This window comes from Oreochromis niloticus, linkage group LG12, assembly GCF_001858045.2.
Source record: "Oreochromis niloticus isolate F11D_XX linkage group LG12, O_niloticus_UMD_NMBU, whole genome shotgun sequence".
Lineage (NCBI taxonomy): Eukaryota > Metazoa > Chordata > Actinopteri > Cichliformes > Cichlidae > Oreochromis > Oreochromis niloticus.
This window is the reverse complement of record NC_031977.2, coordinates 22196257-22213476: the sequence shown is the minus strand read 5'-3', so window position 1 is coordinate 22213476 and position 17220 is coordinate 22196257. Positions and strand designations below refer to the sequence as shown.

The 17220-nt window shown below is 38.3% G+C and overlaps 1 long non-coding RNA gene across 1 annotated transcript; it reads right to left on the bottom strand.

The window, feature by feature from the left end:
- Window positions 1-5186: 5186 nt before the first annotated feature.
- LOC109204539 (uncharacterized) lies at window positions 5187-14147 on the bottom strand. Its single transcript, XR_002064033.2, has 3 exons — window positions 14070-14147; window positions 7922-8025; window positions 5187-5314 (listed from the first exon to the last, which is right to left on the bottom strand). It is a non-coding gene; the product is annotated as an uncharacterized LOC109204539 (long non-coding RNA).
- Window positions 14148-17220: the final 3073 nt, after the last annotated feature.

The following is a 17220-nucleotide window of genomic DNA, read 5'->3' as shown; positions in this document are numbered from 1 at the left end:
TAGACTACAGAGAGTAGAACAATAACTGACAAAATAAAAATAACCACTTTTCAATGTTGGATGCCAAGAACATTGCATACCACCCCTCTCGTTCACTTATTTTCAGTCTTTCTGATGACTCAGAGGACACTGGAAGCTTAGAGCGGTGTTAACTGATAATAACAAGAACAATGGACGTTAATTAAGCTTTACTTCAGCTGATTTTCATTGAAATATAGCACATGTAATTGGGGATGTTTATATTCAAAATTATTTTATGATTTCTTTTGTTGTAATCTTCCAAAGTCAGGTTGTGATAGCAGCAGACTAAGTCCCAGTCACACTTTCCTGTTCCTCTTGAGGGATCCCAAGGCATTCCTAGGCTAGATGACCTATATAATCTCTCCAGTGGTTATGGGTCTACCCTGGGGTCTGCTCCCAGTTGGGCTGGATAACCTCCAAAGCAGGTGCCCAGAAGGCATCCTAACCATCCTAACTAGGTTGTACCTCAACCAACTGCTTTAGACAGTCTGCCTGACAGTTTATTTATAATTCATGCAATAAAACGTCCTGCTTGTCTAACTGAAGTCAGCAGCCTCAGTACCTCTGTAAGGCTGCACTTACAGGCACAGCAGTGTTTTGAGGTAAGTGCTAACATAGTAATCTGGGAATCTGACATCAAAGTTAAATGTTAGAATATGAACATGTGTCACTGGCTCCAAGCTGATTTGAACCACCACAGCTGTCCTCGCCTACATAAGGGGTGGAAATTGGCACCATTTTAACCTAGTGTATTTTTAACCAACACAATGATGCCTAAGTCTAACCGAGTGGTGCCGGTGCCTAAACCTAACCAAACAACATTTGAAAGCTGGGTGTGTTTTTGCTACTACTGCCCAGCCCAACTCCTTAAGGGGACTTTCTGGTTCCTTTAATGTTGGTTCATTGTGAATGTTTAGTTTGGGGATTTATTAGAAAAGTGTCAAAATGTATCCAGAGACAGAAAAGGTCTCAATCTAACTTTATGGTAAGTCATCTAATTAATAACGGGCTCACTGTAAACATCATACCTCATCCTCTTAGGATCAATATTGTCTGTGTAATGGTAATTTAGACTCACCGGTCACTTTGTCAGGTACACTGTGCTAGTACCTAGTATCTTTACAAGGCCTTAATTCCAAATGGCATAGATTCAACAAAGTACTGAACATATTCTAAGATTTTGGTCCATGTTGACATGATAGCATCACACACCTCCTGCAGATTTGTTAGCTGATAATGTGGATCTCCCGTTCCACCACAACCCAAAGGTGCTCTCTTTAACTGTGAACTGGTGACTGTGGAGGCCATTTGAGTCCAGTGAACTCTCAGTTTAAGTTTGAGATGATTTGTGCTTGTTGACCTCATGTGTTATCCTGCTGAAACCATGTGCAAGGCACATGATCAGGTAGGTAGTGGTGTTTAAACAATACTCAGATTGACATTGACGTTACTTTCCTTAGAGACATGCTTCTAGCAAGGACGCTAAAAATGTACAGCTTTCTTAGCTTAGCAATAAAAATGGACACCGGACCATCTGGTTGCCTGTGCTTTCTCATCCAAACTGACTTTGAAGTTAATTATTTCTGATGTCATGACAGCTTCAAGTGATGGTAGTGCCTTAATCACAGGCTGTCATATTATCCTCCAGGTACCAGAGGGGCTTTCCTGAGGGAGAGGTCATATTTATTCCTTTCACTGTTTGTTTCACATTATTGTTTCGCTCCTGCAGCTGCACACATCGAGAGCCAAGGCCTACAAGGTCCTCCCCTTCCTCTCCTGCCTCCCCACTTACAATGCCCGCCCCTATCCTGTGTGTTCAAAACATCCCTAGAAGACTTTTTGCCAGCAGAAATTACCTCATCCATTATTTCCGGGCTTAGTAATTTAGCTCTAAACACTGATACAGATGACATCGACCTTAGACTGTATTTTGTAAACAGCCAGGGGGGGAAACTCCTCAGTGTTTGTTGATAGAAAACACTGTGCCTGAATCAGATTAAGTTCAGAGCCGAGGAATCAGTACCACTTAATCACTTAAGACTTTGACATATTCAGTGTGAAACTGTAAAGCTAATGATGATAATGTTCCAGAGTGTTATATGTTTAGAAAAAAGATTTTGATTTTGATTAGCTCTTTACATTTTGATATTCAGAAATATTTCTCATGAGAGAAAAAAATCCAGTGAGGAAGCTCTTTCCACATCCTGCCTTGATCCACGCCTTTTCGATTGAGGAAGTTCAGTTCAAGATAAGTAAGTTTCACACTATAATTCATAATTTTGCAGTAGTAGCATTCCTTAGGAGTTGACCAAAACAATAGTTAACATTACTACAAATAGAGTTTGTAAGATTGGTAATATTAACTTTGCAGATGGGCTTTAGTGCAGGCCTTTCAAGCTCTCTCTATGTCAAAGAAAATTTGCAAAGTTGGAATTTCCTAAAGGGGTAAATGTCAGTGTGGGTGATATTTGGGATTATTATATAAAGGACTGTCTGCCCATGCACCTCAAATGCCATGTGCAGCCACTGGGCTTTTGGGGAAGATTTGAAATACAGTAAAACTCACATATTTTATATATATATATATATATATATATATATATATATATATATATATATATATATATATATATATATATGTATGTATCTTTGACAGCCTGTTTCTTTGATCAGTCAGCAGGCCAACATGAAGCTGATATCTTATCTTACTTAGATGGCAGAAATAGGACATTTCCTTTAACCACAAAAAATATCCCTAATTGAGCAGTACCCCACCTAGCTAAGTGTTGTCATATAAGCTCTCACTGGGAATGGTAACATAGCTAACAGAGGAAGTACAAGAATAACAGAAAATCACAACAAACATTTAGTAAACAGTTTCTGTTATTATACTGAAGAATGTGTTAGCGGTGATAAACTAAAAATACAAATCCAGCTGACTTCCAGTGCTTCACTACTTCCTGTACAGAAGCCCATCTCTTAGCGGTACCCTCTTTAAATCCTACTTCAACTTCTAATGATAATTGTGGTGCTGTGCTTGAAATAGCTCTGGTGGTTCCATTTGAACAATTTCCTATCAGATTAAATAGTCAGTACAGTATTGCTAAGCAGCAAACTCTGGACCCAAACTGCAGTGTCCAGCTCAGTCTGACTCCAAAAGTAAGTTAGTCCCCAGTGACTCCCATGTTAAATTGCCTTATTAAGCAGCATTAAAAAGCTGCATACAGCCAGGTACAAAATACAGTTTGGGCCTTCTGGAATTGAAAATTAAAGTACGTTATTTTCAAACTTGCTATTAATGAATGGGTATATGCGCATGTGTGTGTGGGTAGCATCTATTAAGTCTATGGATGAAGCTTGCTAATGTTAGCTGATAATTCTCCACCTTTCTTGTCCAAATATTGCAACTTCTGTCTAAAAAAATGAACCCCAACATAGCAATGGGCTAAATGCTAACACTGAGGCTGAAAAATGCATCACGATGTCGGTCGGTCCATCTTTTATCTACAGTCTATACGTCATGATAAGCTTTGTGTCTTTTTGTTTCCTTGTAACTAAAAATAGAATGCATAGTTTTATTTTCGAACAGGAAACCAAATGGTACTTTTTTCACACAGTAGTTGAACTACATGTAGAGCATGGAGTCATTTCTAATAAAGTTTTTGAACAATACTTCCTCTTATAACAGGGCTTTGAATATATTGTTACCTTAAATATGTCATACCACTAGTTGTAACTGTGCCACTTGAATGACATACTTTTCATGCCATGCTAAGGCATGCCTCACCTACTGAAATTAATTCAACGGGCACAAAGGTTATTTAACTAGAGTAGAATTTAACTCTGTTTGCCACATTTTAGAGGTATTTTCATGTATTTCATATAACATGCATCACAGGATTTACTCTTCTGTTGCTGTGTCCTGCTGGATGTTCACATCAAAAATTCTGTTTGCAAGTTGAGATTGCTGAAAGTGCTAATGACATGAATTCCGGCTTACTACATAACCACGCACAGGTGGGTGAAAACTACGTATTCACACATGTGGCAGTTTTGCAAGCCAGGGCACATTCACAGGGACATTCCTACACACGTGTGAAAAATCAGCATAAGCCTTTCAGAGGCTATGAAGCAACATTTTAAATATGCCAGAAATGTAGACGAGTAGCCTTTGACAAATTGGGGAAATGTGGGCATGCATTAATTTTCTTGAAGGCAGGACTTGAAGGACTCAAATGCCTTTTAAGTGAGTTGAAAGCACCCAGCATTAATCTTTAATTACTCTGAACAGGAAGTGGGCTGGCAGTGGGCTTCAGGTGTTTTACAGCATCCAGGGATTCCGATACTGCTTGATCTGAGTGATCCCAACTTTATTCACACCTTTTCATCTTCAGATGGCCGAACTTTGAAGTTGAGGTGAGCGCTCCCCTGCAGGAGGAAGCTCACTAGTTCTCGCATATTTGCCCTTTGGGAGAGTCTTCCTCTGACACTGATATGAGGGAGGCTTCACCAACCTGCGCACTCATGGAATCCCAGTGATGACTCACTAACCTTCCTTGGTCTCGAGCATATTATCCTCTCCTCTCTTTGCCTGTTTTCACTTTTCACTCCTCCTCTTTCCCTTTAGTCAGAAAGCCTTTCCTTCTTTTTATTTTCAGTGAGTCACAAGTAAATCCACGGATATAGATGCCCTGTGTGGGCAGATGGTGCCCCTTGTGCTCGACTGCTGTTATTGCAACTGCAAGCCTCATCCAGCCATCTCTGAAAAAGAAAGCTCCCCCACATTGTCCTCATTTCCACTGAAATATGCTTCGCATGAATTGTCTGCAATATGAAGTTATGTTGTTCTTCTAGTGTGTCAATAAACCAGTTATTGCTTTCCAAGTTGAATCACATACCAATGCAGAGATTTAATTCCTTAAACAACATATCCTGATCCCTGGAGTGCTACGGCTTAGTGTTACATTATAAAATCCAGGCTATGTTGCACAAGCTTACAGAAGAACTTCATATAAAATGTCTCAAATTGGATTTTCTTTTGATTTTTCTTGAACTACTTATGACTTTCCCAGATTGTTTAAACAGCCCCTTGCACACAAAGCACACATATTTCCCATTCACTCAAAAAATGCACAGGCACACACCCATAATTAACACAGATGTGATCAGGATTTAATGTATGAAACAATGCATTACTTAATACTTGACACCCAATCCAGGCTCACTGGGTCAAGGGTCTTAAGTGAGGAAAGGGTGGAACCCTCAGAGTGGAAGAGGTGTGAGTGGCATCCTCCTATAAAGGAAACACATGGATGGTGCTGAAGAGGAAGCAAGTTTCTCCAGAGGGTAAAACAAAGGATATGGAGAGGAAGTCCAATTAATTATTGGAATGTGAGGGATCCATTTTCATTTTTCTTGAAGTCAGCAAGTATTTTAAACACAGCAGCTTTCTTTTATGAAGGACGTGCTTGAATAATACCTTGCAGTACACACTTACTTAGATGCAAAAGAGAAATATGAACAACACTTGAAGAGTAATTTGATTTCATTAGTCACCATTGTTGCTCATCACCTAATACTGCCAGTGATGGCTGGTTAATTGTGTACTTGTACTCAAATGTACTCAGCCTTTGTGTTCTTTGCAAAGGAAAAGCCACAGATGAAGTATTTGTCTGCATTCTTGTTTTTGTTAGTCCTGAGTGCTCGTCTCTAATGGCCCCGTTGTAATTTGTCACTTTTTGAAAACACCAATGTGGGCAGATGAGAATCAGGAAGTGAAATAAACGTTATAATAAAAATTTCCACTGATGAACTTTTACATATAGTTACACTGATTTTTTTTCTTTAAATATGCTACACATCATATGTCATATTGCAACCATAGAGAAAAAAATGTTCATTCAGTTTCAAATGTCTTTTATGCAGCGTTTTTCTTATACCGTGAGTAATCATGCATACTACTCAAGGACAGAATAATGCCAGTGTTAATTAACATCAAACCTCCTACTTACATTTTGCAATGGGACCTTTAAAATTATGTAAAGTCTCATGCATCTATCTTTTTTTAATGGGTTCCCTCCAAACCTTTATTTCTCCTCCCACTCAAACGGACTGCAGCCTAAATTTTCCCTCAGGTATAGGAGAGGATGTAAAGCCTGATGGATTAACAAGATGTCCAGGGTATTTTCCTGCCTCCCACCCTATAAATGTGCTGATAAGCTCAAGTCCCCTGTGACCCTGGGAAAAGTGGGCCAGCGAGGACCGATATCAATGCAAATATTAACTCTGTCATGGGAACTGATGCAACTAGGCAATGGATAAATAAAGAATTTAAGTGGGGTTTTTTAGTGTTGGAGAGCTATTTACTCCAATTTAACTTTAAGGGAGGATTTTCTTTAAAAGCCGGTGTTGATATACAGAGTGCAGTGTCGTACTCTGTGAATAACAAAATACAGTGCTGATTTCACAGGATCTCATTAGTGTTACTTTGAGCATTCTTTGAGACAATGTGTCTCTGGACCAGTATGTAATGAGGCTATTCTACAGCACTATAGTTGTGTAGTACATTTGTGTTACTGGTCTTCACACCTCTACAGAGTTCCTCATAGCTTACAGTTGCCATTCATGAAGAATTTATTTTCTACCATGAGTGAAGGGGCATTAATGGTATAAAAGCAGTAAGCTACTTTCGCAGCACAGCATGTGTTTCCAGGGTGTACCCAGCTTTTCGTCCAGTGACACTTGATAGGCTCCACCCCTCCTGCAGCCATAAATTTGATGTGTGGTTAAGAAAATGGATGGATGGACATTCTCCCAGCTCTGTTTCATGCAATTTTGCTTGAAGTACAAACTTTTTTGCAGTAATATTCTACTGTGCGTGGTAGTTGACCTTATAGTGTTTGAAATGTCAATCAGTGCTACAAGACTTAAAAATAAGACTTCAATAAGTCACATTTCCAGCTCCTTAATTTTAATATGGCAGAGTCGTGGTTAGCGTTAAAAATAAATGATGACGGTGTTAATGTTTGCTAAAACACGCTCATCTTGCATAACGTCAATCTTGACCCGTGTTAAGAAGTGTTACATTTCAGTTATTAAGGAAGTCTCTGCAGCTGTCATGGTGTAAAGTATCTGACACATTTTTAGATGTGTAGTTTTAACTCTATATGGTGTGGACCAAACTTTCAAAGTGATGAATTTAACTCTACTGGTGCTAAATGAACAATGCTGCACATTTCCAGCTGATTTTTGCTCTTATGTTACAATAAATAACAGATTGGCAGCCGGCTGCAGAATCAAGAATTCTGTGTCTGTATTTGGTACTTTTACCTAAAAAGCCAAAAACATGCATTTATGCTTGTGAAGGCTGCTCATCAGCATCAAATAGTCTATGTGATCTTTATGTGCTGAAAGAATGTGAGTGCTTGCAAACTGTATGGTTAAAGACTGGAAGACAAAAAGGGTTATCAGAGTCAGTGCAAATGATGTGTCTGAACAATTGTACGATGTAGTTGTTGATGCCAAGCTAATATCAACATCCATTCTCCAGGAACCTTTTCAGCATGAAGACTTGAGGGCATCAGCTTCTCAGTAAGAACAAGGTCATTAGATGTTTTCCCACGGTTGTAAAATTGCCCTCATTCTGTGTTATTGAGAAGGATCACGGTTTCATTTACATTTTCACGCTGCGAGAAATACTAAATACAAAAGTAATGATTCTGAGAACACATTCCGAGATAAATGAGAGATTCCTGGAAAGATCCTACAACATAATGCGCTTTGTTTTATACTCACCGTTACATTACTCTAACTGCTAATATTCCTAGTGTTGGAGCTAGTTCAGAAGTACCTGTATGTTGCAATATTTTTACAAGCTTTTGCACACGTAGCGCTTACGTACAAGAAGCGATGCTGTCCTCAAAAGAAAAGCATACATGCGTTTGGCCTCATCCCATCATTCCTGGGGGTCATCTTCACATCTGAGAAGGGCATCCTGAGCACAGGCTGAGGGGAAGCACAAAGGAAGGGGATGTGTGTTTACTGTTGTGTTTTAGTGTGTGTGTTTTTGCCTGCAAAGCTCTTTAGTTCGCAATGCTGGGAACAGCTGCAAGCAGGACTTCCTGACCTGCACAGGAAACAAAATGGCGGAGAATGGGAGGCTTGGAACAATGCTGTGAAAGTCAGCCACCACCCAGGTTAGGGGGTGAGGTGCTTGTGAATCAGAAAGCAGAGAGGTGAACGGAGCACGTCCCTTCACTGCTGCATAACCACGTGTTGGAACACCTATCGTCTAATAACCTTTGAAGAGAATTCAAAGATGTCTGTTTCCATGGTTTGTACAACATAAACACAGACTGGGACCATTTTCCACCTCAGACTTGACAAATCTTCAGTTAGAGATATTTTTAGGGGGAAAAAATAAAAACACCACAAATGTTTAAAAAAATAAAATTAAGTGTAAATGTAATTTTTTTATATTACTAAGGTATCATTAAAACACGGCTAGTCCAAACCTTCATGCTTTTAAATTACATTATGTTCAACATTACAGCACATTACAGTTAAGCTGCTCAGCAGTCAAACTAAGACCAAAATAATGAAACTGGTCCCACACACTTGCTAAAAATTTCCGTTTACTGCCGCTGAGCGTCCGAGAATCCAGGCTATCTGCCAAAAAGACTTTTGTCATGAGCATTCTCACGTTTCAAAACTGATCAGAATAGCAAGGAAGGTGGAAGTTTACAGCCACGTACGTCTTTGTTTGCAGGATGTTTCACAGGCACTATATTTAGTGTCGTTGGGATATAACGATCTCCTTTGTGCCTGTTTTGTGTCTTTTGTGGATGACAAACCGGCTTTGACACTCTTCTGTGACTGTTGTCAAAAGACTGATATTAATAGCAACAGCAAACAAGCTGATGCACTTGAATGCTGAATTTGGAGCATCATTAGATATCTTTATTTCCAGCGGTTCATTACTAGGGCTGTACAGAGGAAGAGATGGAGGCGATACACGGTACAAGCTGGTGTACAGCTTAGAAAACTGAACTATTATGTAATGTAACACTAAATGCTACTCCACCAGGGAGTTCCAGCCTTTATTCCTTTTCCAATTTAACCACCTACGGTCTCCCAATAAAGCCCCTGAAAATAGAGGTGTGATAAAAGCAGGATTCACACATTTTGAACACGTACGTGTAACTTCAAAGACTCCATTCTTCAGAGGTATCAATGAGCTAACGCTCGCCAGTTATGAAAAACAGAATTGTACAGCAAAATATATTCTTTGATGGGCACTTTGATAGAATTTCTCAGTTGTTAAAGTTTGGGGACACTCTAAACTCGTGTATTTTAGAGCTACTCTCCTGGGAGCCAGTGTTTCAAAAAAGAAATCCCTTATCATTTCTTCTCACTAAGTTCCTTTTTTAACCATTTCTTTTGGCTCTTTTCTTCCTCTTTTACCAAATTTAGAGCAGTGTCAAAAGTCTGACAAGTGAATAGAGATATTTAACAATCAGATATCTGCACTGCTTTTTCGTCACCCATCAGATTTCTTTGTGAAGCAGCACAAAAGGCAGGAACACTGTCTGCCTTGGCTGAGAACCCATGGGATAAAAATTTTCAGGTGAGGAAATAGTAGTAGATATATATATTATCCTCTTATCACACTTTGCAGATGGCTTTTACATAAAGACACACAACTCTGGATACAGCTGAGCGCTCTTTAAATGACGGGCTTCTGTTTGAAGATAGCAACAATTATTTCTACTTCCTTCCAAGTCAAATTCATTAGTTTTTCAATTTAATTAGGCACCACAGGTGATTCCTATCAGTATAACTGACAACATCAGAAGACAGTCTTACTTTTAGTGAGTGATAATGACAATCTTCTAAGTTTATTTTTAAGAAAAAGTCCTCCCACAGCTTGGCTTTCATCCTTTAATCACAACTTAATAGAGAACCAGGGCCAGATGGCTGGACATCAAAAGATATAGTCACTCAGAACTAATTGTTGACCTAAATTTAGGTCATAATGTTCTCTTCCAAATTTAACTTGCATATAGTACTGTGCAAAAGTATTGAAACGCCACTAATATTTTTATATTTTGTAGGAAAATGGGAAATAGGTGTAGCAATTTACTGACGTGTATAGAAATACATAGAAACACAGTATACACAAAAAAGTCAATGTTTGCTATGACCACTTTTATTCTTTAACACAACCTGAACTCTTTAAAACATTAATTTTTTAGAAATAGTTCCCCAGGCTTCTCAAAGGACATCTAAAACTCTACTTTGATCATTGTCATCTTAAAAAAATGAAGCCACTGGGAATCAGATGGTATTGCATGGTGGATCAGAATCTGATGGTGCTTTTCTGCAGCAATTTTGACAAGAACCCCCACACCACTGGCTAGATTATGACCCCAAACCATGACAGAGCTCCCGCTGGGTTTTACAGGTTGCTGTAGACTCTCACTTTTGTACCTCTCTCCTGACGTCCTCCATACATACTGACAACGATTTGAACCAACAATTTCAAATATTGATCATCAAAAAAATTCAAATTTGTACTCAACACTCCTGTTGCCACTGATTTTTACTCCAGTTCTTGTGTAATTTGGCATGCCTCAGTATTTTCTCCCTGTTTTCCTTCCTTGAGAATGCCTTTTTGACAGCAATGACAGCTGAGACCATTTCTAATGAGGTTTTGGTGAACAGTAGATAGATCAGCTGTGCCAGACGTCTCAGTTCCTATGTCAGGTCTATATAGATAGCTCTGCCACTTCTTATGCTTCACTTCACTTGTCCAGTTCCCTCACATTTTTTAAGGACGCAGTGCACACCATATACAAACACAAAGACATAGTTAGATTTTGCAAAAGAAATGGGAACAAATGATGGAATATTATGTTAAGCATGAACATAAAGTACAAATACTGTTATGGAAATGTTGCTATCATAGTCAACAAATCTTTTCTGTACTAAACAATAACATCATCTTAGGATGTGCATGCATGTGTGTCTTCTTGGATAAAGAAACTATCGCAAGCAAAATATAACAAAAAGAAAAGTTATACTCTGTACAACCAAAAATGAAAGATTCAGAAACAGCCCAAATAGTTAATTATAAGTGCACAGCTTCTTTGTGGAGTTATCAAAAGAAACCTTTTTCCCATTCACACAGTAATTTTCTCCTTTCTTGTTAGAAAAGAAGTGATTAATATTACTTTGAGAATTAAAGTAATCTAAAGCAGCAGCTCTCAAATTTCTAAAGGCTTGTTCCCCCTTCAAAAGTATTTGGTATTTTCTGGGTTGTATATGGCTTTCATAGACATGAAAATTAGTCAAAGAGTAGTAGTTCAAACCATTTCACTTGTTCCCTTAATCGAAAAGCCAGCCGTGTCCTTAAGGCAAAAGACACAATTGTCTAATTAGTCTCTTTTTCTACAATCATTTGGGAACGATCGAGTAGGTGGCTAAGCGCGACAGCAGACCATTGTAATAAAGAAACTGTAAAAATGTCTCTGTTAGGAGTGGGAGTTGTATGTGTGATATCTGAATGAAATTATACTCAAAGAAAGGAAAAGAAAAAAAGTTCAAAAATGTCCCAAGTTTTCAGCCTCAGCATCTTCTGTTCTCCTCCTTTCACAAACTGTTCTAGTGGTTGAATCTTGGGTTGCCATGGAGACAGAATCACTCACATGTCTCATCATGAGGATGCTCTTATCCATGACAACACAGCTGTTTCCTCTATCCTTCACATTTGGTACGTTGCTCATCACTTTGCATATTCTGCACAATACTCAAATTAAAGGATCGTTTAGAGCCCGACATCCTGCTCACGCTAAAAACCTTATCCACTGGTGAGAACTGGCGCTTAGTAATGTTCACAGTTATAGCTGAAGAAATACTTTCATGGGGAGCATAAATATAAGAAAACAGACATTACACGAGTCTACTGCTGGATCCAATACCTCGTTTTCTCTTCTCCACTTCGTGTTTTTTCAGATTGGAAATTCTCTCAAGCGTTTAATGCCCATCATTCTTACAAATATGGGCATTTCCATAACTGCTATTTAAAAGAAGACTTTGAAAGAAGTAATCTCATATTAAAGCATGTGAGTACACAGTATGACGCAGGTTATGGATATATACAAACACCTCCACAACTGCGTCTGACTACAGAAAGAGAGGAAATTGCAGTGCCCACTCACTGTTACTCCGCCTTGAAGTGAGCTCTCACTACTCAGTGTTCCAGCATTTGCAAAAATGAAGAGAGCACACGCTGAACTGCCAAGCTTTTACTACCGGATTTATTCAACATTTGCAACCTCTTACACTGACTGTGCACTGATAAACAGTGTAGTAGGACAGATTTAAAGCACTTCTCTCTGTTAGATTAGACTGCATTCATACATGATGTTTTAAGTTAAATCAAATCAGACAGTTAAAGATGAACTCTGTGGTGTGCTGCTGTGGAGCTCAGCATGGGTCCAGAGATGGAGCTCTGCTAATACTCTCAGTTAATGCATGCCTCAAATTCCCAACCACACCATCACCTGAAAATATATAACAGATACCCAACAAACTGGAGAAGTCCGTGTACCAGCCCATGATGGCTGCATTAAAGTAGTGTCAGTGGGTGCTTTAAGGGCTGATTTAATGAAAAATCTCTCAGTCTGTCAGTCTCAGTTTCTACCATCTGGTACAGTCCACTTAATTGTGAATGAAATGCCAATTTTCACAAATTGTTTGATGCTGACTGAACTAATATAAGCAATAATGATAAGGTAAGGACAGCCATTAGCAAAGTCTGTGATCGTAATCATGCTATTTCTGACCACTTAAGGTAATTTTCAACTATGCCTTACATTTTTAATAATCTGTACTGAGCTAAAGTGTCGCATCTCAGGCACAGACAGCGATGTAAAACAGAGTATTCTTTCATTTTCAAAGACCCCGCTGCACCTGTATGTACCAACTGCTGCTAATGTCCCCTTAATATAATCAAAATCCTCCTCAGAGACTGAAAGGGTTCATTTAAATTTACACAAATTAATATTTCCAGAAGCATTTCCCTTTTTGCACATAAACCCATTTTGCATTTGTGCTTTGTGCAGACAAATTCGAGGTAGAAAAAAATGAGCCAAAGTCAATATTTCAGTAAGACGAATTTGTTAATACATCTTTTAAAAAGAAAAAAAGTCCTGGATTTAGAAGGCTGAGCGCTGAGAGCTATGACACAGAGCAATATTTAGTAATAACCATGCTCAAATCTTGGGTAGACAAACACGTGTTGTTATGTTACAGCACCACTGACTCAGTTTTGTACCTAAAAATAAAACATCGAACACTTCAGTACCAAAAAACAGAACTGCTTGAGCCTAATAGGCCTTTGAATGTCCCAGTAAAAAAACCTGTTTTTTTAAAACACACTTTTCCATGTTGCATGTAATGTGCAATAACATCCCTGAACAAATGACCTCATTAAGTGGGACATAATAGATGTGCTAAAGGATTACAGTATGTTTATGGCATTTATAAAACATAATAATCTCCCAGTGAGTATGTTAAGATTTCCTTCATATCTTCCTAAAAGAGCATCTGACGGCACTAAAATAATGGTTGCAACAGTCTTGCAACAACAGTTACATTTGGGCTATTCTAGCAAGCAAAAGCCGTTGATAGAGTTAAATTTAGTTGCCTGTTTGCTTGCATTTGTAGCCACTTCATGTCATACTATTTTACAATTATTAACGTGCGCAATCAGTATTACAGGATTTCATGGAAATTGCAAAATACTACAGGAAAGAAAGCAGCTTGTTTGTGTTACTGGTGAATAATATAAACGTTTGAAATGGCCGAGTACTACAAAAAATTTATTGATGCTATAGAACTTGCTCTGCAGCTGCTAACTGTTTAGTGAGCAGCATGTGGGAATAAATACTGCACTTCCAAACAAAGCTGTGTCATTGCACATGCTGGAGTTTTACATGATTCATGCTAAAATATCAACACAACACATAGTCAGTGCTCACACTCACTGTTGAAGCCTGAAGGATGGTGTTTGGGGCACAGAGGAAATGGAAAAGGCTAAAGCTGAGTCATGAGGAAGACAAATCTGTCACATATTGCCACCTGGTGGTGCATAAATGTATTACCTCAACTCATTCCACTTAAGTAAACAATGAATTGTTACAGCGTTTTCTATAAAAGAACAGCTCATATATGATGTATGTATTTTTATAATTCTGAAAATACATGATTATGAACACATTTAATTTAACAAGTGTGCAGCCACTTTGAATTTAGATTTAAAAGACCATAATGTACAAACCCCACTTCCAAATAAACTTGGCTCATTTTGAATTTAATGGACCAAATGTTCTCACCTAGTGATGATCTGGACTGCAGGCAGGCGAGTAACGAATTTCAGATTTTTATACATTTGAACATATAACCGTTTTCCAGTTGTCCTCAGTTCATTTAAAATGAATTTGAAAGAAGACAGTTACTTTCTGCATCAGTGTTCATGTATGGCTTCTTCAGCTTGAACCAGCATTTGTGGAAGGCACAGGGAACTGTGTCCACAGAGCGTGATTTCATGCAGTGTTCCCGAATCCATGCAGTGATTTCCATGGCAGAATCATGCCTGTTTTTCATGCAGTGCTGCTGGAACAACCATCCAGTATTGATTTTCTGTCTTGTCTCTTGTCTCCACATTCATTGAAATTTTTGATATTATGTACTTTAGATGATGAGATATTCAAAGCCTGTGCAATTTTATGCTGAGGATGATAATTTTGTCCCAGTTTGCAGATTTTTTTGTTTTGCTTCGTTTGCAAGAAGGTGAACCACTGCTCATCTTTGCTTCTGAGAAAAAATGTGTTTTTTGGTACCCAGTTATGTTACTGACCTGTTATGAATAAAATATGTGTTTCATAAATTTGCAAATTACTGTTATTCTGTTTTTATTTGTAGGGTCTTTACCTTATAATATAAAGTACCTCGATTGTGATTTGTCTTCTTATACTGTAATTAAAATTGAATTGAACTGAATTTGCATTTTACACAGCATCCCAATTGGGATTGTAATCTGTGTACAATTAAAGGTATTGCATGTGCTGCATTTTCTACCTTTCATTATGCAGTTTCAGTATGCAAAATAATATTGTTGTTCTCATACAGTACGTGCAAAAGTCTTGAGCCGAATAATTCAATAAAAAAGTCAAAAACAACCAAACACAAGAGATGAACCAGTTTTGTGCCCACAAATAACACACACACCTTTTATCATTAGGTACTTTGGGGCCTGAAAACACATAATTTGTTCCTATTTTCTTTGTTTAATCTATGAAAAATACCAAAGATAACTGTATTTGTATACTGTGTTTTTGCGTCAATAATTATGAACACAGAAAAGTACCATCAGACTTTGATCTACCATGCAATATCACCTGGGAAGTGTGTAATTGGCAACAGCTTCATTTCTCAGCATGACATTAACCCCAAACACACTCCCAATGTGGTAAAAGCATATCTAGATAGAAAAACACACAATTGAGCACTGTCAGTCATGGATTGTCCTCCTCTCATAGCCCAGGCATCAAAATTATTGAACCATTGCTGCATCATCAAAACACCAACAAGCCAACATCCAAAGAAGAGCTTTGGATGTCCTTCAAGAAGGCTGGAAAACTATTCCCGAAGACTTCATAAAGAAATGCCCAAAAAAGTTTGGGCTTTGTGAAAGAATAAAGGTGGTCAAACCAAATATTGACTGTAAAGCTTTTTAGAATTGTATAAACTTAAAGTTATTTGCATGCATGTTTGCACGTATATAAATGAGGGGTGGCTTGACACTTTTGCACAGTAGTGATTTAATGGTCTTCTTGACAAAACTGAGGAGTCTGTTCCTGTCCTGCTACATTTGCAGAGAAGCATGGTTATCTAACACATTATACTGCGTTAGATAACCATGCAAATTAGATTACAATTTTTTTTAGTGCTTTAGGGTACAGAATCAAAAAATAATAAGACTAAAATTTTTCAAGACTAACAGTTCATTCAGTGCAATATCCTCCAGTGACGTCTAAATCACAGAATATGTGGTTGATGTTTTCAGATGACCTGAAATATAATAGATAATTATGCGTTATTAGAGTTACAATGTATTGAATAGCACATCAGTAGAGTGGGCATTTGCCGGGAAGCTGAAAAACCGGTGTAGGTTAGCGTCTGTGTTAATTAGCCACATCCGTTTTTACTCTGTAACAATGTACTGTGACCCTTTATCACCGCCTCCCCATAACCTACGTCAGAGGATAACTTGTTGACCTGACAGCTTCACTCATTGGGTAAGGGCCCACATCTTCCTGGCTTCATTGTTGTGGTTTTAAAACTGGGCTTTCAAATAATTATGGCAATCATAAATTATCTACAGAGTAGAGAAGGAAGAAAGACATTTTACCCTGCTTTAATTATTTACTCTACTTAGTATGCACATCCAAACATGACCACCTGTGCAAAGAGAAACACAAAAAAGACAAATCTGCTTTTAGGAAGAATCGGCTGCCGGATATGATGACCTAAAACTTTTGGGGAGGTTATTCATTTATTTAAGATGTCAACTCAATGCAGTGTATGCATCAGTGGTTGTTTAACTTCTAGTGGTCTAAAGTAGCTTAGATAATTAGCAGATGTGGTGGCCTACAGAGAGATGTGTTTCTGAACTCTCCGAAAAACAGTGACTCATCTGTTTGTAAAGTCCTCCAAACGAAGCCCACGCTGCCCTCTTCCTACGCCTTACTGGGGATTCTGGTTTGCAGACACAGAGGTGTTTACTTGCTACAATAAGTTTAAAACACCCACCACTTGAAACCCACAAATCAGTGTTTATTAGTTAGATATTACGTCTGGTTTGCATCACAAGGTTAAAATGTGTTTATCCGAGTGTAGTCTTTGTATATATACTAACCACCTCCAATGAATACAAGGTTTTTGGTCAAACAGCAACACCATTGCAACTCTGTGTCATCTAATTCAGTGCTGGCAACCATTACGAGCACAATCAAGCAGTTCGAGCCTCTTCTACCTGTAATGTGGATTTTAATGTCACATCACTCCTGTGGAAACTGTTGTTTGTGCTCTGAATGGCTGAACGGGACAAGCAGAAACTGGAATATTACCTTTTTT